Here is a 26,349-nt window from a genome sequence, read left to right on the forward strand (position 1 = left end):
GATTTACTTGTAAAACGTTTGTAAAGGGGTACTAAAGATACCCAGGACCTGTAAATTAAATGCTAATAATGGGTCAGCAGCGCTTACTGTGCCACCACTTAAGTAGCTCTTTTAAACTTGTTTTAGGTCTGCCATTCCAGCCTGTGTTTACAGTTTTAAACTGCTGTTTCATCCTGGTGAAAAAAACATTTTGCCAGTCCCAAACCTTCCTATTTAATACATGTATGTCACCCCTAGGGTAGGCTCTTAATAGCCCATAGGGCAGTGTGCAGTATGTTTAAAACGTTAGACATGTACTTTTATGTTTTACATGTCCTGGTAGTGAAAAACTCTCAAATTCGTTTTTCACTATTGTAAGGCCTACCCCTCCCATACAATACATTGGATTGCCTTATTACATTTAATAAGTGATAACTTTTAATTGGGAGTGTTGTGAGATCCCTGTAGGGCCAACTCTAGTGTTTCCCCTATGTCAGCCTAACTGCATACGTAGTAGGCCTTTTTTGCTTTGCACACGTTACAGAGTAGCATGCTTGCTTTTGTGCTAATATGTTATTTTTTAAATAGGCTGCACATGTTTTGTTATATAGCTTTTTTGCTTGTATTGAGTCTGAACATTTCGTGCAAGGCCAAACAAGTCCTTACATACTGATGTTCTGTGATCCCAATCATAGTTTTGTTTCTAAGCAGAATCCCTGCAACAGAAGCTGGTGGGAAAGTCATGTTTGGTGCCTGAGGAATTGTGATGTAAAACCCATATAATGGTAAAGTCATATTTTAGATCACAATTTTGAAAATGCCTCTGTTAGAAAGTTGGCATTTTGTTGTCCTAACCATTTGGGCCTTGCAGGCTGTTTCTGAGTCACATGACTAGGTGTAGTTGAAAGTTGACCTTTGCGTATTCCTCCCAGACAGTACCACAATAGAGGGTCCTGGAGTTGGCAGGATGGGCCATTCTGGCTTGATGAGGGGCCAGAGCTGTCTCCTACCACCCTGGCACTTCAAAGGCACTGACCTACCACTCTCACAAAGAACTTCACACTAGCCTATTGCACCCCCAGACAGACTGGGTCAAGGGAGGCAGAACGTTACAGATTCTCTGTAGGGGGAAACACCTAAAGCATCACTCACTTCAATGGGACCATCAGGTATAAAAATGAGACCCTCAGACCCAGTCTTCAGCACACTCCTGGACCTGTGGATATTACAGAAGAAGGATTCCCTCTGATTGAAGCCTGCCCTGCTTGCTAAGAAGGAAGATTTGACCTGCTCCTTTCATGTCAGGCTGATCGACTTCAATGGTCAGCTGACTGACCTCCTTTTCTTAGCTACAGAGACATAACAATCTCCTGAGCCCACCTGCAGCTGCACAGCGAACTTGCTGCACTTGACCGGCCTGGACCTTTCTAACCCATGCTGGTCTCTGCTAGAGTGAGTTTGTGATCTCCAAGAGGTGCCTCACAAGCCCCTGGTTGGCACAAGCTGAGCTTTCCTTGAAGCTTTGGGTTCTTCATGACCAGGAACAGGCCTGTTCCTGCCAAGTTCTTGTCGCCCGTGCCGACTGCCAACACAAAAATGCTGTGGTGAACCTGACTCTTCGTGCTACAGCGGCTGCCAGTAACGACCGCAACAAGAGATCTACACTTCTTGCTACAGCATCAATAGCCTTCGGTGACCGCCAATGTAAAACTCCAGCAATGACTGTCAATGACACCTGGCCTGCTAATCACGCTATAGCAATGACCATTCGCGTTGCTCTCCCTGCTCCTCGCGGTCTCCACCTCCAAGAACTGGACTCTTCTTTGAGAAGGTAACTTTCTCAGCAGGACCAACCTGGTCCTTGTATCTGACCCATGCTCCATTGCAGTCAGACTGAACTTGTGATTGTCTCCTGGTCTAGCATGACCAGATTACCGCATGGGGTGCTTTGTGCTTTTATGAGCTATACTTACCTAAATAGTAGAACCTAAACTGGTTCTACTGATTGGAATAATGTATTAAACTTAACTCTATTTTTTTTTAATTCAGGTGGGTTTTGTCTTTTATAGTGTTGTCACTTTATTTTTGTTTGTGTGCTGCATAAACACTTTACATATTGCCTCTACCTTAAGCCTTTCTGCTTTTGTGCCAAGCTACCAGAGGGTTTATAACAAGATAATTTAGTGACTGGCTGTGGTTCACTGTTACAAAGATTGTGGCTATTAATAAGGACTCACACTCCTCTCAACCAACAACCCAATTTGTCACAAATCCCATTGTGGAGTTTCGGAGATCATGAAGCTGGGTACTGCCACTATCCAGATGTGCCAGTATGAGGGCTTGAACAGCAGTTTTGAAGTCGCTTTCTGGAAGAAACAGTTTTGCTTTCTTTGGAAGAGAGATCGAGGGGCATATTTAACAAAAAATCATGCAGCACGGCCAGTCTCGGTGCTGCGCTGCATGATAGGGAAAGGGCAGGAATGCGGCGTATCTAATATTATAGGCGCATTCCTTTCTTTTTCCAATGCGGGGGCACAATGTGCTGCCTAGCGCCAACACCAACACCCTAGACCCATGGTGCAAGGGTACCTACTTTCTAAGCAGGATTATATTTTGTGCAGAAAGGGAGGGAAACCGTTCTGCACAAACACAATCCTCTGAGCCATTTTCCTCTTTCAATGTGTGCTGCAGAATGCAGAATGCAGCCCACATAGAAAGAGGAAGTCACGCTGAGAAATAAAGATCACCTGGGGAGGAGTGGCATTTTGACGCATTCCCAGGTCTACCAGTAATTTTAAATATGGAAATGTACCAAAATCCATGGGTAGATGTATGGGAACACCCATGCTCCGCCCATGGAACGCCTACCTGAGGTGTAATAGAACACAGTGATTTGCGCTGCATTGCGTTACTCAAGATTTATCAAGCCACGCAAGGTGGACTTAAGGCTCTAAACAAATTCCTGGTTCATCAAGCCTCCATCAAGCTTTCAAAATGCTGACATTGCAAAGACATTTCTTAAACAAGGGGATGTTCTATCTTCTCTTGATATGATGGATGCTTACCTGCATGTGCCAATCTTCTACAAACTCCAAAGGTTTCTACACTTTGCAACTGGGGAACAGTATTACAAGTTTCAAGCCCTTCCTTTCAGGTTGACTTCAGCACCAAGAGATTTTACAAAGCTTTTGGCTCCTTTGATGGGTATTCTACATACTGAAGGTATCAGTTTCTACCTCTATTTGGATGATTGGCTACTCAGTTCTTCTTCTTTTTCTAAGGCAAACGATGATATCACAGAAGTGTCAGTTTCAGAGGATCCATGGCTTCCTGTTAAATCTCACTAAGTCCAATATTCAACCAGTACAGACACTCCAGTTCATAAGGGCTCTTTTTAGTATGGATGTGGGGGTAGTGTTTCTTTCCCCAGACATGGCTGCTGGAACATCTTTTGGTTCTTCTGAAAAAGACTCAGGCATCAACCGGCATGTGGTTACGAAGTCAGGGGGGAAATTACATCAGACCTGGCCCTTAATCAATCAAGGGTTGATAAAGCGCAACTACTCACCCACAAAGGTCACAAGGCGCTGGGGGAGTGGGGCTGGCCGCACAGCTCCTGGATGAGCATGGTGATTTGTTGAAGAGCCAGGTCTTGAGGTCCTCCAAGAACTTGGAGAGTGTTGGTGTCTGTCAGAGGTGGAGAGGGAGGGTATTCCTTGTTCTGGCCACGAGGAGGGAGAAGGAACAGTCTTCTGTTCTGGTCTTCCTGATGTGTGGCACCGTCGCAAGGGAGAGATGGGTTGATCGGAGGGATCTTTGGGGTGCATGGAACATGAGGAGGTGGTTCATGTTGGTGGGTCCGGTGTTGTGGATGGCTTTGTGTGCAAGGGTGAGAAGCTTGAAGGTGAGTGTAGTGTTTCCAGGTATTGGTTGATGTGGCATGTTAGATGTACACAGGGCGTTGTGAATGTATTTGCAGAGGACGTCATCTTTTCATAAATCAAACTCCCTGTTGGTTACTTTTGTTTTGGGATTGGAAATAGAGGACCATGTCCTCTATATCTACTCTATCCCGTTGGATCAAATCCACTGTTTTGTTGGCCTACGATCTATCCAAAAGATGACCCCCTGTGTAGCCACATGGTCCTCCTCTTATGCTTTTCTTTCACATTATCGAGTTCAGTTAGGGTAGGGTTTTTCTACTTCATTTTGGGAATTTTTTTTACCTGCAGTATCTTGATGATTCCATTTGTTTACTGATTGTTGAATTTATCGCAATGTCTTTTATATTAAATATATTGGCATTTGTGTAAACGGAGTACTCCTTTTTTATATTTACTCAGTTAATCAATCTGTGTTGCTTGGGTGTTTCCCACTTGTAAGGAATGGATCGGGGAAGACAGACGTCCCGTAGTCGCACAATTTGCTATGTAGAACTCAAAAAATCTGCATGAATCCAATAACCTGCAACATTGCCACAGCACCAGTAGGTGGCAATACAACTTCACTCTTCCTGCACTAGGGATTCCCTTCCCCCATGAAACACTGGCATAGAGTCAGTGGATAGATAACAGCGTCCTAGAACGAATGCAAATGGGTACATATTGCTTTCAAATGTGCAGTAAACAATTGCCAGGCTATAATTAGTTACACATAAAAATGCACGGATACTTTGAACGGTAAAAGGAGCTATACCACAATATTGTACCAAGGTCTGAACATGCATTTATAGCAAAACGTAATAAAGATACTAGTGTGCACAACCCTCATAGCTATTCTGATGCCCGTATTTTGCAGGGGTTTCTCCATGCACATAGAGGTCAGCCGGTCAACTTTCCATTCTCCCCATGCGCCAATTATACATTTGATCCATCTGTGTAATCTCACCAGTATCAACAATATTTTTTGTTAAATACTCGAGTAATGCATATAGTAGCTATAAAAAAAAATCCACTTCGATGGCAGGGGACACTGATTCGTACACAAGAGTTTGTCAAGATCAGTTCCATTTGCAAAGCTTTGCACCAAATTGCACTTGGTCGTTTCAGAAAAACCCCATACAACAGACATTGTACATTGCATGCCAGAGATTTGTTCTGGATAAAATCTGGACAGGTGGTCCATCTGACCTGCGTTTTAATCTCACGCCCAATGCAAGTAGAAGATTGCATTAACTTGTTCTATACTTCCTAAGAGTGGGATCACTGTAGAAGTGTAGGATGGGCAACTTCCGATTATCACCAATCACGTCCCATTTTTAGAGCAAACCTACTAGACACAGCATGCGCTGTCTGATGCGAGACATACTGTGGGCTTGCCAAGAACATATCAGGGTTTGGAGCCCACCCCTTGCTAACCTTTGGTTGGCTTTCCTGTCACACTAATTTGTCTGTTTCTTATTCGTGTCCCAACTTGTCAATCTTGTTTTTGTCCTTCCTATAGAGCAAAGCCTCTCTACCATCGCTTTTCAAACACTACTTTTTTCTTTTGGGTTAAGCACTCCATGGAAGTAGATGTGAGTTCTTGCTGTCTCCCTAGTGTACTACTCTCCCTCTGCTTTCAGTGTTGTATCCTTCGCCGGTATGCATCACTCCTCTCCATGTTGTGCTTCTTTCCCAACTCCTCCACGTTGCTGCCTCGACCTTTGCTTCACCTCCCTATCTCCATCTATTGTGTTCCTGCACCATCCCTCTCTCTTGCCTTTTGCTTCTCTTCCCCGCCCTCTGTGTTGCTAACACAAACCAGCACTTCCCTTCTTTATCACCCCTTACTTCTCCTTCACACTCACATCCTCTGTGTTGCTTCTGCCTCCCTTTGCTTCCGCCACCCACGCCATCTGTGTTCTTTCCCTCCACCCCTACCTTCCTTGATGTTGCCCCACCCATGCTTCATAAAAAAAAGCTGTTGAGCTTATGCATGGTGCAGGCACCTACCTAATGATGCGAGTGCTGCAAGATAGTCGCATATTTTTTAACTTTGTTTATTTTAGCCATGCTGCACAAAATCAGGAACAGTGTACATCAAGACTGAAAACCATTAGTAAAGCTGGTCCCAAAGGTGAAACCTATTGGATTTGCCAGTGTTTGTTCAACAAGTCCCCGGTTCCCAGTAGCTGTAGGAGAGTGCTGAGTACAAATGAAGACCGCTTTTCATTTTCTGGCGAGTAGGCCTATAGATGGCTACTTCATTTGTCTCCATCTCTTTCCACTAATGCCCCTCTGGATGGCCTTGATTTGTTCTACTGGAGTCCATCATTGGCCTCCTTCTCTGGATTTCCAAGTGCATGGCGGCTTGCTGACAAGCACAGACCAGTAAAAACTGCCATACGCTCTAATTAACCACCCACTGAAGTATAAACACCCACAGGAGTACGTTGGCTTCTACCTTTCACTTTCCAGCCCCATTCCGATCTTTCACGCTGCCTGGAAGAGCATCATGGCGTCAGATGGGCCCCTGGCGGTCAGATCCTCCCTTCAAGACAGCTTAATGAGGGAGAGATTGTGCAACCTTCTGCAGGCTTGTGCTTGACAACAACTTGATTTCTCCCTCCTGTGAAAGTATGATTCGAGGACAGCACTAGCCCTCCCCCAACACTTTCCATCTTTCACTGGTTTCGCCGCCTCAACGTTGCCCCAGGTAGCCTGTGCCTACAATCCCCCACACATACTAAACTGTTTGCCTGTGGGCCAGTGAAGCTATTATCGAGCTTAACCCCTTCAGTGCTCATGACAAGGCCAACTCGTCATGGGTTTTACCTGCCCTGTGCTTATGACGAGTTGACCTTGTCATGAACAATGGGGTTCATGAAATATCAGCACCTAGCGGGAAAACCCCCTAGCAGCCAAGCCATGCTGGAGGCAACCCCCAGGGAAGTTAAAATAAACTTTGCAATGCAATGTTTGCGTTGTGGGTGTATGTCCGTGCATGCCTGCATGTGCTTTTTTGTGCACGGGAGTGCTTACATACTTGTGAATGTGGCATTTGATCCAGCTGGTCCTAGCGTATTAGGTTAACAGGCATTGGGGTACAATTGCGCAAGCTGACGCACTTGAGTAGCTTGGTCATACACATTCATTAATGAGTAATGCTCACAAGGGCATACAACAATGAACACCCAGCATTGTTAAATGACTGTAGATAAATCCACACTCATAAGACAAACAAACTCAATTTCCTGCGCACAACTCATATATTAACGCAAAAATAATTTTAGTCCACACAGTGTTCTTCTCCGGGGATTTTCTTGCTCTTTATTTGTGTCAATTTTTTCAAGTAAATGCTTCCGTTCATATTTCCTTTGTCTTTTCCAACACACTAAAGCCACCGAGCCAACGCGTGTTTCGTCTTATGCACGTATTCATTCAAGACTTCTTCAGGGCTAAGAAAAGAGCAATTACAAATATCTAATAAACCTAGAAACAGAGAACTTGATAAATACCACTATCACCCAAAATTGTGGAAAGGGTAAACCTATATGAGTACAAATCAAACACCAACTAAAAATATAAACATACACATAGATCAAGACACATGCAGTTTCATGTCCGCACCATTTACCTCAATATTGAATATTAATTATCTACAGGGTGGAAAGAGAAATTACATCCCATTTATAACCTGTAGCTTGTGGCATTAGACAGAGGGTGTTCATGGATCACTGGCTTTCAGATGCACCTACACTCTTTGGTATTTAAAGGTGCTACTGGAATTGTGAATAATACACATTTACTCAATGTAATTTTAGATATACGGTCGATTTATAAAGACTTTTGATTACTATAAATTCAAGCAGTGACCCAATGATGCGCAAAAGTCTTGAAACAGGATTTACTTTTCAGCACAAAACTTTTTTTCCGCTAGATTACTGCATTTCTATGCTTTGTGCTTCTTTGCAGCGGAAGCACTAATGAGTTTTTTGAGACAAAGCCCTACCTACTAAAATTGTCAGACCAGGTTTTGCATTTAGAAAATGCCACCTTGAGGCAGCCACTAATTTGAAGAAATATATGGATGTCTCCAAGTAGATCCCAAATTGCATGTTTGCTTCACTGTACAGCATACATCCAATGTTTTAAAAGTTGTTTGGGAATAGTATTTTACATTGGAAGGGGATAAGTATAAGAACATGCACACACCTCTGCTACACGGTGCATGCTAGTCAGCCTGTTTCCGCTCCATTGCAGGTGAAGAAAGTAGCAGAAGGCCATATTGTGTAAATATGTCTCTGTGTTACACTATCGGCCACATGCATCATTGTTGCCGTTTGCGATTCCTAAATTGCGAAAATTAAGGAATCTCAATTTAGAAATCGCAAACGGCAATGCATGAAAAATTCGCATTTATTTTTGCGATTCGGTATTTTTCCTTAATTGCGATTCACAATTTACGAATCGCAATTAAGGAAAACCCTTCCCATTCATTCCTATGGGCCAAACGGCCCATAGGAATGAATGGGAAGGCATTCACATTTTGCGAATTTCATTTTGCGAATTGCAAAATGTGAATGCAATTTCAAGGGTGTAGGGTGGGTTCAAAGAACCCGTCCCTGCACCCCTGAAATTTAACTTTAAGTGCAATTTACACACGCACATGACACAAGGACATGTGTGTGTAAATTAAAACTTATATGAAACTAGTGCATGTTTGAAAGTTTTAGGTAAATTAGCATGAAGTTCAACTTCATGCTAATTTACCCCTTCTAAATTGGGAATTCGCAATTTAAAAATAATCATGCATTGCATTTAAGAAATCTGAAATTGCGATTTCTTAAATGCAATCGCAGTTTTAGAAATCGCAACATGGTTGTGATTCCTAAAATTGCAAAATGCATGATGTATTCCAAATTAGTCAATTGCATTCGCAAACGTCCGAAAATTGCGATTCGCACCGTTTGCGAATGCAATTGACTTTGATGCATGTGGGCACACATTTCAGTAATCTTCCCAATTCTGTTGGCAGACTTCTGTGCTGTATTCAGAGATGGGCACTTTGTTAGAATAATTCTGTTCAGTGTTCATTGAGATTGATGGTTCGTGTAGAGTAGCTAAGCTACAGACAGACAATATGGTCAGACACAGTGATATTTCAGATTGGGTCTGTGTAGCCTCTCAGTTTATGGCTGCTTTACGAAGGTTCAGCCTCTAAGATCGCTCTAACCTATTTGCGCCCAGTCATGTACTCACCCTTTCATCCAGTCTCCCATCCATCTTTGCTCTCATTACTCAAACATTCATGCATGCAGTTAAATAGCCATGTCACTTAATCATTCATCCATCCGCTCACTCACTCATGCCCCAACCACTGACTTATTCTCATAATCACCCAATCACGCAAACGCACAATAGACACACAAACTCATCAATCAATGGACAAGCACTCTGTCCTTTAAAATAACCAGACTGATTCGTTTAGCCAATGCTGATTACATATTCCTGTTCACCTGAGTTATACTTACCCAGAGAGGAGTGCACCCATGTGGACACGGAGGGCATATTCCATAACCAACAAAGTGTAAGTCAGGAATCATCAGCCTAGCACCGAACCATTGTGCCTTGTAGCTAGTACAGGAATAATCCACGAAGAGGAGCAGGTAAAAGCAATTCCAAATCTGTAGCACAGGCCTCAAAAACATGCCACAGTACATGACTGCCTAAACACATACCGTATGTAATAGAATTTTCCCACGGTGGCCAGGGACGGCATCAAGCAGAATGGAAGAAAACATCATCCAACGCCACAAACAGCAAATAACAAACTCAACACCTTTCAAGATCTTTTTAATAAATTGCTGAACCTTAAAATGACACCCGAACCGGGCAGGTAAAAAATAAACAAGCATTGGCATTGTTAATAGTTTGCCTTTGTGACCTTATAAGTGTTTAACCAGAGCTATTGGCTTTGGAAATCTTTTTAAGCTATCATGCTTAGTGATACTGAGGTGGTGGTGCTGTATTGGTACTTAAGCGTGGTGGAGTGAACAGCGATGCTGAGTTGTTGTTTTGCTGAAGTGATGCTGATGTGGTGCTGCACTGATGCTGAATAGCAGTGCCTCTGTTGGTAAGTTTAGACACTTTAGCACTCCTTTGTAGATGAATGTTTATGAAGGTGTGATGGAAAAAGGCACATAGAAATAAAATGTAAGACTAACTAAAACAAGAATTGGCATAACCAATAGTTCTCGCCTTTGGGACCTTATAAGTGTTTAGCCATGCTTTGGGCGCTCTGTTATCTCTCACTTTATTCAGCACTGGTAGATGGTGTGGACATGATACTGCATGTGTCTTGATCTATTTGTATGTTTATATTTTGAGTTGGTGTCTGATTTGCACTCGTATAGGTTTACCCTTTCCACTATTTTGGGTGATAGTGGTATTTATCAAGTTCTCTGTTTGTAGGATTAATAGGTATTTGTAATTGCTCTATTCTTAGCCCTGAGAAAGTCTTGGGTGAATGCCTGCATAAGACGAAACACGTGTTAGCTCTGTGGCTTTTGTTTGTTGGAATAGACAAAGAATATGGGAAGGCGGGATTTTTAGTCTCTTATCTGATCACTCTAGATCTAAATCCCTGATCAGGTCGACTGAATCTTTGATGCCTGTCATTGAGTAAAACAGGTAATCTACTACTAGGTTACTCAAACCAATAATTGGCACGACTCTGAAGAACCACTTACCACGGATCAGTTTTAAAGTTTTATTGTAAAGCAACGTTAACTGGAGGTACAAACATCTCAATATCAGGTTCCAAAGGTACACCGGCACCAACAGAAACATGAATTCTCTGAATGATCTCAAACGACAGAAAAATACTATAATGGCAAGCTCAAGAACTAACAAGTTTGTTAATATAGACACAAGATATAATTTCGAAGTCATTTACAGAAAATAAATATCAGGTTAGACTGTCCCTACACTGGACTAAGTGACATACCTACTTAGCAGAATCTTTAACCTAACAAAGGTGTCAGCCGTGGTGACTTCCAAAGAAGTTCACGCACTTCTCTTAGTCTTAGATGAAAACCTATGCATTGCAGTCATGCCCTCTCTGCCTACCCATCCGCTCTCCTAGGGTCCTCAGGCCATCTGCTCTGCCTCCACCCCAGGGTGCTGTCCCTAATACAAAATCACAATCCAAATTCGGAACGCCCCTCTGAGACGCTCCTCACGTGGTTTCAGTTCTGGTTTCTTCCATGATGGCACTCCTCTGGGCCTCTCGTTAGCGTTGACCTTGCTTCCCAGGCTCTTTCTCCAGCTCACCGGTACCCCCCAGAACATTCCAATACCCTCCTCCAGGCCTGTGCCTGGCTCCCCGGACAGAGCTCTATTCATCACCCTCTTGATTGGGACCCCCTCGCACCTGCGAACAGACACCCATGAATAGGGCCCCAAATTCCACCCTTCGGTTATCTATCTCCGGCCATAAACTTTACAAAGGAATGACAATTTATGCTCTAACGAGACTCGATTCTAACTAACACGTGCAGATCAAAGAAGCCACTTTATTTTTCCAGGCCTACTAAATTATCTTGCAAGCGGCCTGTACTCTACGAACCTTTATTTCTAAACTAAAACAATTCTTGTTAATACATTCTGGTTATATAAACACTTCTATAGAACACATGATTCTTAACATGTGAGCATCAATTACTGAATAATGGTAAATCCATGTCATGTCAAAGGTAAGTATACGTTGTCGATCTTCATACACTGCCATGAGGCCTGCACATTTCTATGGTTTGCAGCATTATATATACTTCAGTAGCAGCTACATAACATGGATTCTGATTAACACTTCTAATCAATTTAATAATAACACACATTTCTACATTAGTCTCACACTCTATATATGATTCTCTATATTAACTTAACATTCAGATACATGTATGATTATATGATTTAATACTTTTAAATGCTTTAGCTGAGTTCGTGCAGCAGGGTTGTGAATATGGTGCACTTATACGTTTTCTCAGATTTGCACTCTCTCAGTTCCCCCCTTTGATGACCTCTAGGGGTCATCACCATTAATACATCGATCTTGACTTATCAAACAGAACTTATTGCAAGCTTCCCTCTCTTTATCGTTTCCAGAGCCCTCAGACTCCTGTATTGATTATCTTGCATAGCAGCTAATCTCTGTTCCTGTTCTCTCATGGATCTTTGCAACCTGTTTGCTCTGTACCATTGATACAGCCTCACTAATCCCCACAATATGAGTATGCAAATTATTATTATGAGGATGGGCTTTAAAATGTACCAAACAAAACTTTTCCCTATGTTGGCAAACCAACCTCCAACTTTACCCATTCCATGACCCACTTTTTCCCACGCAGTTATCTTTGTCAGATCTTCAATTTCTCGATGTATCTCAGTAATATTTTGTATACCTTTCTCGAGAGGTTTTGAATTGTCTGGAATGTAAGTGCAACATCCCTGGACCTTCAAAGCCTTACAGACTCCGCCCTCTTTGGCTAACAGAACGTCTAAAGCAAGACGGTTCTGAAGAACCATTGCCCTAATCGATTGCATCTCTCCTTCCACCAACATTAATGATCTTGCAGTACTGGCAGACAATCTGTCTACAACTGTTGCCAATCTCCTGATCTTAACATCATTAAGTATCAATCCCAAAAGAGGGAACATAGCGCCAAATACATCTCCAACTACCTCAGCATCACCTACATCTCTTCTCCCTCTTGCTGAGGCTTTTCCCTCTATGATCTCTAAATCTTTTGCATGATATATTTTGGGGAAGACAATCGCCAAATAACATGAGCCATACCACTTGTCGGGCAGCTTCACGTAGGCGTTTCTTCCACATACAAAATATACATTAGGAATCACTTGCATTCCCTTCAAGAAATCCTTCGTGTAATATTCTAATCGAAAGGCATGTTCACAACTGACTTCACCTACAAACACATTCTCATAGTAGGTTTTACTCCTGTGTAGACATAACTTCCCTTTCTGTGTTCGATCTAAAGCTATTGGACCATTACTACCCTTTCTTTTGTGTGCCTTCTCTTCCTCGGTCCAATCTGTTTTCCACTGTCCTGACATTTTCAGAATCCTTTGCCTTCTGTAACGGTCATCAACTTGCCCTATAAACTTCTTCTCAATCTCTGACACCTTGCAAGTCAGATTGTTTCTACGAGCATAAGAAGTATCTAGAGTATCCCAAGGAATGAAGAATTTCGCCAATCTATCTTCCTTCTTGTAATAGTCCCATTTGTTCATTTGCTTATAGTTCGGCACTTCTGGTAATACTGAATCATAATTTGAAAAGTAATATTCAAGGCTATCTCGTCCGTAAAATATGCTAAGCAATAAACTACATGTAATGCCATAAGTGAATGGAAGATGGTGGTATCTAATGCCCTCATCTACAGAAGCAGGCAGCTGCATGCAGACATAGCAATCCTTAGCCTCCATAACATCGATGTATTCATATAACAGTTTGGCATAAGCGTTGGTTTTAAAGTTGCCCTGCGACTCGTCTACATGTAACCTATGGGCCTCTGCTGCTAGCAACGCTTTCTCCTGAATTGTATTGTCCTCCTTTTTACCAGCAACAGCAGGTTTCGATGTCGCTACAGGCTTTGCATCTGTTGCTTTTGTTACACTCGCATGTCCCACTATATATGATACGGTAACTACTATAACTATAAGAAGAATTACTCCTGCTAATAGTGTGCCTACTATGCATTTTGCCTTGCGGTTCGGGTTACCGGCCTCCATGTTCTCAAATAGTATTGTTTCTTTTGAAAAGTCTCTTTTCGTTTAGTTCTTCAATCAGTTCTCTTTGCTTACTCAGTCAGTTTCTTACGTTTGGAAGCTGATAAACCCCTTTGCAACATAGTCTTTTACTTTTCAACAACAGACAACCCTAGCCCTTCTCCGTCAACTAAATGAAACGTCCCTAAATTTTCTCTTCTTCCACTAGGCGCTAGGTTATCTTCTCTCTCTGGCTTATTTACAAAGTCTTTAGGTATCTACGATGATTCGTGTTCCAGCGGCTCTAATAGCATATTCCAACAATTCTAAACGAAAGATGGTTTCCTCGTGTTCTGGTACTGGATGACCCAAAGTCGGAAATTGCAATCTGTTCAGTACCAGATCTTTAATCCTGCTTAAATACAGAGGGATGGGGAGAGTGAATGTTAGCAACCCTTCAGTCTCGACTCCAGGTGCCAACAGCCTTACTTCCACCGTTATGATTGGTTCAAGGCTGATCACCTTCACTTCCCTCACCCTCCCGGATCTCTGTCCCCAAGACATCTGCTGCCAGGTAGGTCCACTCAGGAGTAGCGTATCTTCTGCAGGGCACACGCACCCTCCTTGACCTTCTTAGACTCTCTGCTTCTGAGTCCAATGCACCTTCGTCCAAGTCTGAGTCTTCGGATATCGGAGCGAGAGTACTCTCTGGAGCTGATCTTAGGCTTGGCCTCCTCCTTCTCTCCGGCCAGCTAGCCTCTCCACGCCTTTCCCTCCTGTTCCTTGTCCTTGCACTTGACTCTTGATCACTTACAGCTTGATCAGTGTCTGTTTCGTATTCACAGCTATTTTCTCCTTCTGTGGCGACGTCAGTTTCGCTGGTGTACTGTCCGTCTTCGGCTAGTTCAGACACACTCCCAGTTTCCTCTGGCACCCCCACAGCTTGGCTGGTCCCCTCTATGGATTCTTCGTCCACAGCTGGATTCTCGTTCAAGAGAGGAGCTGTTCCTTCCAAGGGTGCTGGAACTCTCCGAGTGTGTGAGGCGTGTATCCAGTTGGGCAGACCTCCACACTTGACTGCAGTGTTCGTTACCAGTATGACCTGGTAGGGTCCACGCCAGCGCACGTCTAAGCAATTCTTCCTGAGGTGCTTCTTCACCACGACCCAATCCCCAGGGCACAGGTCGTGGCACAGGTCTTGAGATGATGGAATTTCCGCAGCCTGCACCTGAAGAGACACAGAATGAATGGCGTCAGATAATCCCTTACAAAAGTCCAGGATCAGATCATCTGTGATATTCAACAGTGCGGCAGTAGGAGCTGATGGCAGTCTCATTGCCCTCCCCATTAATACTTCGTGCGGAGAGAGTCCTGTCCTTCTGTCTGGTGTACTACGTATACTCATAAGGACTAGTGGCAAGGCATCAGGCCAACTCAAGGATGTCGATGAACAAACTTTAGCAATCCGGGACTTTATTGTGCCGTTGATCTGTTCCACAATTCCCGAAGCTTCTGGTCGATAACTACAGTGCAACTTCTGGTCTATATCCAGAGCTGAGCACAGCATTTTCACAATTTCGCTGTTGAAATGTGTTCCCCTATCTGATTCCAAAGAGGTCGGCACCCCGAACCGCGGTATTAACTCCCTAAGCAATAACTTTGCTACTGTGAGTGTGTCACACCTGCGTGTAGGGTAAGCCTCGACCCATCTGGAAAATATGCAGACAACCACCAGAACGTATCGAAGGCGATTGCATCTTGGCATTTCAATGAAATCCAACTGCATCCTATTGAAAGGGCCACCGGACCTTCCAATGTGACTCAGTGTAACTGGTGTTCTTTTCCCTATGTTCAAATGCTGACAGGTGATGCATTGTTGGCACACTGCTTCTGCGGCCACTCTAAACTTAGGGTTATACCACGTTTGTCTGAATATTCGCAACATAGCTTCTCTACCTAGATGTGCTGGACTGTGTATTCTCCTTGCCATTGGACTAACTAATTCATTTGGCAGCACTGCTCTCCCATCTGCGGAAACCCAAAAACCCATTTCACTTTTCACACAACCTGCAGTTTCCCATGTCTGTTTCTCAATGTCTGGTGCATTTTCTTGCATGCCTTTTAGCTCATCCCAGGTGTCTACAGTTTCTAATACCATAGTTAATTCTGTCCTTTCCTGTATCCCACTCACTTCCACCTCTGTGAAGGAATATCCTTGCTCTGCACAGTAGCGTGCAACTTCGTCAGCATACCTATTACCTTGTGACACAAAATCAGTATTCTTGGTGTGCGCTGTACATTTAACAACGGCAATTGCTGCTGGACCTTGTAATGCTTCCAACAATAAACGTACAAATTCCCCATTTCGGATTGGTGAGCCTGAAGAGGTCATGTAACCTCTTTGAGACCACAATTGCCCGTAGTCGTGAACTACCCCGAAACCATACTGGCTATCGGTGTAAATGGTGACTCGAATTTTGTTACCTGCTAAACAGGCGCGTGTCAATGCAATGATTTCGGCTACCTGAGCGGAGTGTACTCCTTCCAGGCAAGCGGCTTCCACAACTCCAGTAATGGTACAAACAGCGTAAGCTGCTCTCAACTGACCAACATCGTCCCTTACACATGAGCCATCAACAAAGAAAATTTCATCGGGGTCAGTCAATGGCTCATCCACGATATCTGGTCTTGGTTTGGTGCATAGTTCAGTCACATCAAGGCAATCGTGATCTTCACATCCATCATCTTCTATATCATTTGGAAGTGGCATCAAAGTGGCAGGATTCAAAACAGAGCATCTCTTAAGGGTCACGTTCTCTGCAGCAAGAATGACTTGCTCATAGCGCGTGAGCCTGCTATTTGTCAGATGCTGTGTCTTGGTCCTGGTCATTAACAGTTCAACAGAATGCGGTACATACACCACTAATTGGTGCCCCATAACAATGTTTTCGACCCTCTCAATGCTGACACCCGTTGCAGCAACGGATTTGAGACATCCGGGCAACGCTGCGGCTACTGGGTCTAGAGTAGCCGAAAAGTATGCAACTGGTCTACGGGCATTTCCATGGATTTGGACCAAGACTGACAAAGCGCAACCTTCTCTTTCACAACAGTACAGTAAGAATGGCTTTTCGTAATCCGGCATTCCTAGAGCAGGGGCACGACATAAGTCCTCCCTCAACTGCAATAATGCCATCAAACAATCCTTGTCCCGTGATACCGGATCACTCACCTCCTTGTGCGTCAGTTTTTGTAGCTGTTTTGCTTTCAGTGAAAAGTTAGCTATCCACTGTCGGCAGTAACCAACCATTCCTAAAAACATCCTGACTTCTCTCTGCGTCGTAGGCGGATTCATTTTCATGATCACCTCTATCCTGTCTAGGGACACCTTCCGCTTCCCTTTTTCAATTCGGTGACCCAAGTACTGCACTTCTGTTAGACAGTACTGTAACTTGCTCAGGGACACCTTGTGCCCGTTCTCAGCTAAGTGATTCAGTAAGGTGATGGTATCTATTTTGCAATCTTCCTCAGTCTCTGACGCAACAAGTAGGTCGTCTATGTACTGGACTAGAACCGAGTTCCATGGCAGTACTAGACTTTCGAGATTTTTCTTCAGCAGCTGGTTAAAAATCGATGGGCTTTCTGTATACCCCTGTGGGATACGACACCATGTTAATACGCGATTTTCTATTTTAAAAGAGAAAAGAAATTGGCTCTCCTCATCTAATGGGATCGAAAAGAAGGCCTGGCAAAGGTCTATCACTGTGAACCACTCGGCTTCGAATGGTATCTGAAACAGTATCACTGATGGATTCGGTACCACTGGACAACATGAAACAACTATGTTATTAATCTTTCGAAGGTCCTGCACTATTCTGAATTTCCCACTAGGTTTCTGCAAACCCATAATCGGGGAGTTACATGGACTACCCACGATATCTTTCAGTATTCCCTGCTTAATCATGGATTCGATAACAGGTTTTATCCCTGCAATCGTCTCCGGGGTCAGTTTGTATTGTGGTGTTCTTGGATATTCGACATTTGGTTTTACCATGATTTTCACTGGCTCTACTCCTTTGATCAGTCCTATCTCTTCCCCAGTGAAATCCCACACCTCAGATGACACCGCACCTCTTAAGTCCCGTGGAAGCTCCTCCACCGTCAAGGTAGGATACAGCTCCACGCATACTTGTGAGTTTGCAACCTTAAAATCGGCATCATCATCGTTAGTCTGCACTTCCACTCCCTGAGGCGTGCAATATATAGTACAATTTAATTTGCATAACAAGTCTCTTCCCAACAGACACACAGGGCTGGAGTCACAGACCACAAACTGATGCTCATCTCGGTATTTCCCTATTTTCACTGTTACTGGCTCTGTCAAAGAACTGGTTATTCTTCTGTTTGCGACTCCTACCACTTAAATAGTTTCCCCTGACATGGGCAAATCCGGGACTACTGCTGATCTTATAGTGGATCGAGTGGCTCCTGTGTCTACCAGGAAGGTTGTAGGACACCCTGCAACTTCAGCCTCTACATACGGTCCCCTTTGGTCCACTTCCAGGACTGCTCCAAGGGTACAATCCTCCATGTTACTCACACGCCGTCCAGTCAATGGATCAACGTAATAGCATTCCTCTCCTCCTACGAAAAGTGGCATTTGTCTATAGGTTTTTCCTCCTGTCGCTATTCTGGGTGGTTAAGGGAACTGGGCTCGAGGAGCCGGGGTCCCCCCTTTGACCACCTTTCCATTGTGTATCGCTGTCCCTTTTACCAGACTGCTCTGGTCTTCTTCCTCCGGTCCTAATTCTCCAATTTCAATATTATAGGGACACTCGCGTTTCCAATGCCCCACCTCGTTGCACTGGTGACACCTGGTCGTCTTTTTCAATGTCGCAATGTCTACCCTAGGTCTCAAATTTGAATTTTCCTCACTGCCTTTATTCTGGTTATTTTGTCTCCGACCCATAGTCCCTGTTCCCTGTTGTTGCTGTCCACCCTTTCCTGCTGTCTGCATCTGTACCAACATCAGCTTCTCCTTAAGCTTCTTTGCTTTGGAATCTATGTCATCACTACAATACCTTGCATATCTCAAAATCTCATCTAATGGTTTGTTTTGCCAACAAATCAAATGTTGCTGAATCATCAAGCAAATATCAGGTCTCAATCCCAAGACAAATTTCGATACAAACTGTCCTATGTCTTTCGGATCCATTACATCTAGTCCACTGTAGTGCTTGAATGCTTTCAGCAATCTCTCATAATATTCATGAACTGTCTCTTTAGGCTCCTGTCTGGTCCGATCTATTTTGACCCAATCTATATCTTGCAACGGCACTTTCTCTTTCAGCCATGTCATTACCCTTTCGTACTTTTCCATAACCTTTGGTGATGGTCCGTTTGTATGAGTATCCCTCTCCGGTTCAGACGTGGGCCATTCGACACTAACCTTACATGCCGTCCACAAGTCCCCTGGTACTACGATGTCAAACAGGGTGTTCAGGTCAACCCACAGTACCTTAGAGATCTTTACGAACCTTTCTACCTGCTTGTATCACTCCACTGGATTCTCCCTCAGTTTAGGAAAAGAATTGGTAAATGCTGCTAAGTCTCCCCTACTCCAGGGTACGTGCACATAGCTCCCATTCGCGATTTCTCGCAAAGGGTATGCTTCCATCCTCTGTAGCCCTCCCTCTGGGGACATCCCTATTGTGCTCCACCTGACGGTCCCTTTCTTGGACCACCTTTCTTCCCACTTATCCAGATCTCTCCATGTCCTTATCCCTGTTATCAGTTCTCTGATGTGCGTTTTTAATCCTATTGTTCTCCTCTCTTCGAGGTCCTGATCTGAATAATGCAACCTATGATTACCCTGTAATGCCTTTGTTCTCGACAGGTCTACCATGTACTTGTCTGCTAATTCAGATAGTTTCTCATGTACTGCTCTCGCTTTCCGAGTAATATCCTTAGCTATAAACAGTACCTCATCTTGTTCATACATGTCAATCCTCTCTAATGGCAAGGTACCATCTATTATTTCATCTAAATCCGATTTTAGACCGGTCACATCAAGTCTCCTTGCTTTTATGTCAGCTCTCAATGCATCATTCTTTGAGGGTCCATTGACCTCTCTCCTGTCCCAGCTCCGAGTCCTACGTCTAGGCTCGGGTGAGTTATGGGGAGTCTTCCCATGTTCCCATCTTTCTAGGTCCCATGCCTTTCCGTCTTCCCTTGGCGTGTGGGAAACAATGCTCTATTTCCCACCGTCTCATACTGTCTATTCTGTTTGATTTCTCTAGATACATGGTAGGGTCCTTCACCATTTCCCATGATTTCACGGTTCCCTTGCTGTCTGGTGTAGCTCAGCACATGATAAGATCCTTCACAGCTCCCCATGTTCCCGCGATCCCGTTCCTGTCCGTGATCACTGGACACATGGCGAGACACCTCGCGGCTCTCCATACTCCCGCGACTCCAGTGTGGCCTACTGTCGCCAGGTGCATGGTGAGTGCACTTAAAGCTATCCCTGTACTCCTGCGTTCTTCGATCTCCTTCGCTGTGAATGGGGCGAAGCACCCCTCCACATCCTGTATTCCTATCTTCCTGCACTCGTCTGTTTCCACCACTGGTATGGCGGGTATCTCCTTTATACTCACTCTCGACCGTCTCTGCTGCTTTTTCTCTCTCGCACCGTCAGCACCTTCTTCGGCAGGCGATTCTTCTGCTGGTCATCTCTCGGTCTCTAGGGGCCTCGGGGTAATCTTAACCTAGCCTAGATCACCTTCCTCAAGAAGGCAACCATCCGATATTGCTACCAACTGGGACGGCGGGATTTTTGGTCTCTTATCTGATCACTCTAGATCTAAATCCCTGATCAGGTCGACTGAATCTTTGATGCCTGTCATTGAGTAAAACAGGTAATCTACTACTAGGTTAATCAAACCAATAATTGGCACGACTCTGAAGAACCACTTACCACGGATCAGTTTTAAAGTTTTATTGTAAAGCCAACGTTAACTGGAGGTACAAACATCTCAATATCAGGTTCAAAAGGTACACCGGCACCAACAGAAACATGAATTCTCTGAATGATCTCAAACGACAGAAAAATTCTACAATGGCAAGCTCAAGAACTAACAAGTTTGCCAATATAGACACAAGATATAATTTCGAAGTCATTTACAGAAAATAAAGATCAGGTTAGACTGTCCCTACACTGGACTAAGTGACATCCCTACTTAGCAGAATCTTTAACCTAACAAAGGTGTCAGCCGTGGTGACTTCCAAAGAAGTTCACGCACTTCTCTTAGTCTTAGATGAAAACCTATGCATTGCAGTCATGCCCTCTCTGCCTACCCATCCGCTCTCTTAGGGTCCTCAGGCCCTCTGCTCTGCCTCCACCCCAGGGTGCTGTCCCTAATACAAAATCACAATCCAAATTCGGAACGCCCCTCTGAGACGCCCCTCACGTGGTTTCAGTTCTGGTTTCTTCCATGATGGCACTCCTCTGGGCCTCTCGTTAGCGTTGACCTTGCTTCCCAGGCTCTTTCTCCAGCTCGCCGGTACCCCCCAGAACATTCCAATACCCTCCTCCAGGCCTGTGCCTGGCTCCCCGGACAGAGCTCCATTCATCACCCTCTTGATTGGGACCCCCTCGCAACTGGGCCCCAAATTCCACCCTTCGGTTATTTATCTCCGGCCATAAACTTTACAAAGGAATGACAATTTATGCTCTAACGAGACTCGATTCTAACTAACACGTGCAGATCAAAGAAGCCACTTTATCTTTCCAGGCCTACTAAATTATCTTGCAAGCGGCCTGTACTCTACGAACCTTTATTTCTAAACTAAAACAATTCTTGTTAATACATTCTGGCTATATAAACACTTCTATAGAACACATGATTCTTAACATGTGAGCATCAATTACTGAATAATGGTAAATCCATGTCATGTCAAAGGTAAGTACACGTTGTCGATCTTCATACACTGCCATGAGGCCTGCACATTTCTATGGTTTGCAGCATTATATATACTTCAGTATCAGCTACATAACATGGATTCTGATTAACACTTCTAATCAATTTAATAATTACACACATTTCTCCATTAGTCTCACACTCTGTATATGATTCTCTATATTAACTAAACATTCAGATACATGTATGATTATATGATTTAATACTTTTAAATGCTTTAGCTGAGTTCGTGCAGCAGGGTTGTGAATATGGTGCACTTATACGTTTTCTCAGATTTGCACTCTCTCAAATATAAGAACGGAAGCATTTACTTGAAAAGATTGGACATGAATAAACAGAAATAAAATCACCAGAGAAGAACACTGAGTGGACTAACATTATTTTCGCGTTAATATATGAGATTTGCTCAGGACATTGAGTTTGTTGGTTCTATTGTATTGGTGTTAATTGTTGGCATCTATTGAGCCTGGCAAAATGGGGCATATTCCTGCCAAATGCCAGGGTCTGGCATATTGGTGGTATTTTTTTATCTTATTGTGGGCCTCTAGGGCACGATGGTGAGCTCCCCTGGCATATAACACTGGGACTTTTAAAAATATTTCGGTAATTCTTGGCATATTGGGTGCATCACTGGCCCAATGGTGCCAAACCCTCGCAAAAGGAGTGCCTGGCATATAGGTAGTATTTATGGCTGAATTGAGGTCATGAATTAAATGGTCACCCACCCCTTACATAAGTTCTGTCTAGCATAATTGTGATAATTCCCGGCCTATGGCGGGCATTCAAGGGCATGATAATACCAACTCTTCATATGCTAGGCAGAATCTATGTGTGGCAGAAGTACATCTGAGTACTTGATGAAAATGGTAAGTTGATGCTTGGGCACCAAACATATATCTACTCAATAGTAAAATGTGGCATTTCAGGACAAAATTGTTTTATTTGTAATGAAAATTATAAGCTTTTGTTTGTGGGACTGAGTTTATTCCTTCCAAACAAAAGTGTGTGTTTGATATAGAAATATATGTGTTTTTTATAAACTGGCAAATTGATGTATGAGGATAAAATGATTGTTTTTCCGAATATTTAAAACTGGAACTCTATTCTGTAAGCTTATGTTTCACTCAGACCTATTAGTACTATATAAGTCGAGCAACAGCACTGCTGCATAAATAAGCCTGTAATATCGGTTTCACTCGTCTGAACTGCCTGAGATTACAGAATGTATGTATTCCTTCCAAAGAGATCTTCAGTCATAACATATGATAGAAAATCAACTGGAAAGAAGCAGGATAGAAAACTGAAAGGACCTAATAATTACATGCTAGGTCATGTGAAACTGCATTTTCCAAACTTCCAATATGACTGCTTTTTAGACATTTTTAAAGGGAATGTGGTGAAAAAACACTATATTGCCATTATTTCAACCACAATTATCGAAGGACCAGCAAACATTTCATGCTCATTGGTAGGGAAAGGTTTGCTTCACAACCCATGAAACAAAAGAATATTTCATGAGGGCACTTAGAAAATGTACGGAAAATATTCTGTAAAATAGTAGTGGATCCTGAATATCGTGGTACCTTAAAATCCCTCACAAAACATCAAGGACAAAAGTAAAGAATGGAAAATATGGATAGATTTTCTAAACCTAACTCCACATATATGTACCTTGCTATGATATATATAGTAAGAGCCTAGTTTCCATAACTTTGGTGTCCTTTGACGAATACTCACACATTTTTCAAGCCTAATACAATGCTCACGTCGGCTATTGTCTTGAAAATGTTTTGTGGTGATTTGTCAAGCAGGGGCGAAGAAAAAGAGGATCCCAAAACACATTTTCACCATGTTAATTCCCATATAAATTTAGACACCACTACAGCTTGTGCTGCTGAACAGAATTACACCACATTTGGCAGAAAGGTAGCTGGTTGTCCAGAAAGTGACCTTTTGTTACATTTGTGTCAATCTGTTCAATAGTTTTGGAAATATTAAGGGAAATCAAAATTGGTATTTATAGGGATGCAGATCTTCTGAGGATCTGACAGTCCCCACGCTCAAATCTGATTGACTGCCAACACTTCAACTAGGAAGTGTTGGTAGTCATCTTGGGACTCAGCTGCAGCGAGTTCCAAAACAAATGTTAAAGAAAAGAGAAGAGGACAGGGTAGGAATATCCTGACTCTCTGGGACTCTTTCGGAGTGGGGCTTCTGCAGGGATTCCGCCAGAGGCAAAAATAATATATTTTTGGGCGGGAGGCGTACTGGGTTCGCGGCACCCACTGAAAATAAAAAACAATGAAGCACAGGCTCCTGCGCTTCTGCAATGTTTAGCCCCCGGTTGGGTCAGGTCCCGGGGGAATGAGGAGTTACAAAAAGGAGGGGGGTGCATGGGGCATAATAAAGCCTCAGGGACCTTTAACTCCCTGGAGCATGCTTTCAATTTATGATGGGGGTGCCTGCGTGACCCCCTCCGCCCCGCAACCCCAGGGACTGCCACCTCCTCAGGGCTAAACATAAAATTAATGCGGGCCCGTGCAGCCCCCCGTAACCCTGGGGACCACCACCTCCTCGGGCTGAAATAAATTCATGTAGGGGGTCCACCCTGGACCCCCAGCCCTTGGGACCACTACCTCCCCGGGGCTGAATACCACTAAGGGGGGGCATATGGCCCACTGAAACGAAGTTGGAGGCAGCAGTAGGTTCGAAGCCAGGATACTTTATTAAGTTGGATCAAAAACACTTCAGCCTCAGTAGCACAGCCACCATCAGGTCAGGTCAGGCTCTCAATAACTGAACAGCTTCAAGCATCAACATTCCATCACTAGGGACATCCAAGATGCAGTCCCACATTCTACTTATGCTTACACTGATTTAAAATGCACATCAGTCTTAGCTGTGAAGCACATAGGATACTACACACCTCCCTACTTTCCCAACAAAACAGACAGATGAACCAAAAGCAAAAAAACGGCAGCCTCTTAGAAACCCTAGAGGATTTCCTTAGTTCGATATTCCCACCATCGGGTCCAAAACTCACAGCATTTTCATTTCTCTTACCAACTTTAACCACTCGACCCAAATTCCAGATGCAATGGTCTTCCGTTCTTACGGGAAACCACCTTTACAACGCAACTTTTACAACACACTACCATAACAACAAAACTTTTACAACGCAAGATCCATTACAATGCATGCCATGTGTTTAGGACACGCTAGCACTTTAATTCATTCTTCCCCGCTTCCCAGGTGGGGCTTGGCCGTCCTCGAGGCTAAGTTTACCGGGTCCCGGGTTGTTGTTATTGGCGGCCATCTTAGGTTGGGCGCTATTGGACGAGCGCTCTACTCGTTCTATTTAAGGAAGGGCTCTCCACCAAATCGGGAGATTACCTGCACAGACGCCTAAGGCTGCTCTTGAGCGGTCGTTATTATTTGAAACGCTTTTTAAACTTTTAAAAATATAATACTGCAACTGTTCATTGAATTTCCCCTTGTGTCTGCCCCCCCCCCTCGAGCCACATTTTGCACACCTTAGGGGCCGATAATTTTGTTTAGGACACGCTAGCACTTTAATTCATTCTTCCCCGCTTCCCAGGTGGGGCTTGGCCGTCCTCGAGGCTAAGTTTACCGGGTCCCGGGTTGTTGTTATTGGCGGCCATCTTAGGTTGGGCGCTACTGGACGAGCGCTCTACTCGTTCTATTTAAGGAAGGGCTCTCCACCAAATCGGGAGATTACCTGCACAGACGCCTAAGGCTGCTCTTGAGCGGTCGTTCTTATTTGAAACGCTTTTTAAACTTTTAAAAATATAATACTGCAACTGTTCATTGAATTTCCCCTTGTGTCCGTCCCCCCCCCTCGAGCCACATTTTGCACACCTTAGGGGCTGATAATTTTGTTTAGGACACGCTAGCACTTTAATTCATTCTTCCCCGCTTCCCAGGTGGGGCTTGGCCGTCCTCGAGGCTAAGTTTACCGGGTCCCGGGTTGTTGTTATTGGCGACCATCTTAGGTTGGGCGCTATTGGACGAGCGCTCTACTCGTTCTATTTAAACGGTCAGTCATGCTTCCGCGCAGCGGACGCGGGCAGCGGACGCGCCGGACCTGCACCGGAGGTGCGCCAGAGGTAAGCCCGTTTGCGCCCGTTCGCGCTCGGACGGGCCCAGGGTCCAGTATCTCTGAGTGATCTTCTAGCTGTTTACAGACTTACTCCCGCCTGACTCTCCTTGCACTTAAGAGTGTCCTGCCGCCCCCTTGCACTCATTCTATAAATCTAGCGGTATGTCGTCCTTCCTGTCAACACTGCCCGTTTAGAACCACGGAAGCGGATATTAACACAATTAAAGCAGAAGGCATCTTGAAAATGGCTTTGGTCAACTGCCGCTCATTACCTAAACATGCTACTGAAATTTCCTTGCTAATTCAAGATCTTGGACTTGACATCCTCTTTTTAACTGAAACGTGGTTGGGATCCACGTCTGGCCCAGATATTGTCCAGGCTCTTCCTCCGGGATATCTGATACAACGCAGGGACAGACAACTTAAAGTTGGAGGAGGGATAGCCATAGTATGTAGGGAGCACCTAATCTGTCGTATGATCGACAGCTCCATCCCTGACTGTGAAAGTGCACAATTTGCCATCACTGTATCCCCAGAAGTGTCATTTTCTGGACTCTTAATT

This window comes from Lissotriton vulgaris, chromosome 6 (assembly GCF_964263255.1).
Source record: "Lissotriton vulgaris chromosome 6, aLisVul1.2, whole genome shotgun sequence".
Classification (NCBI taxonomy): Eukaryota; Metazoa; Chordata; class Amphibia; order Caudata; family Salamandridae; genus Lissotriton; species Lissotriton vulgaris.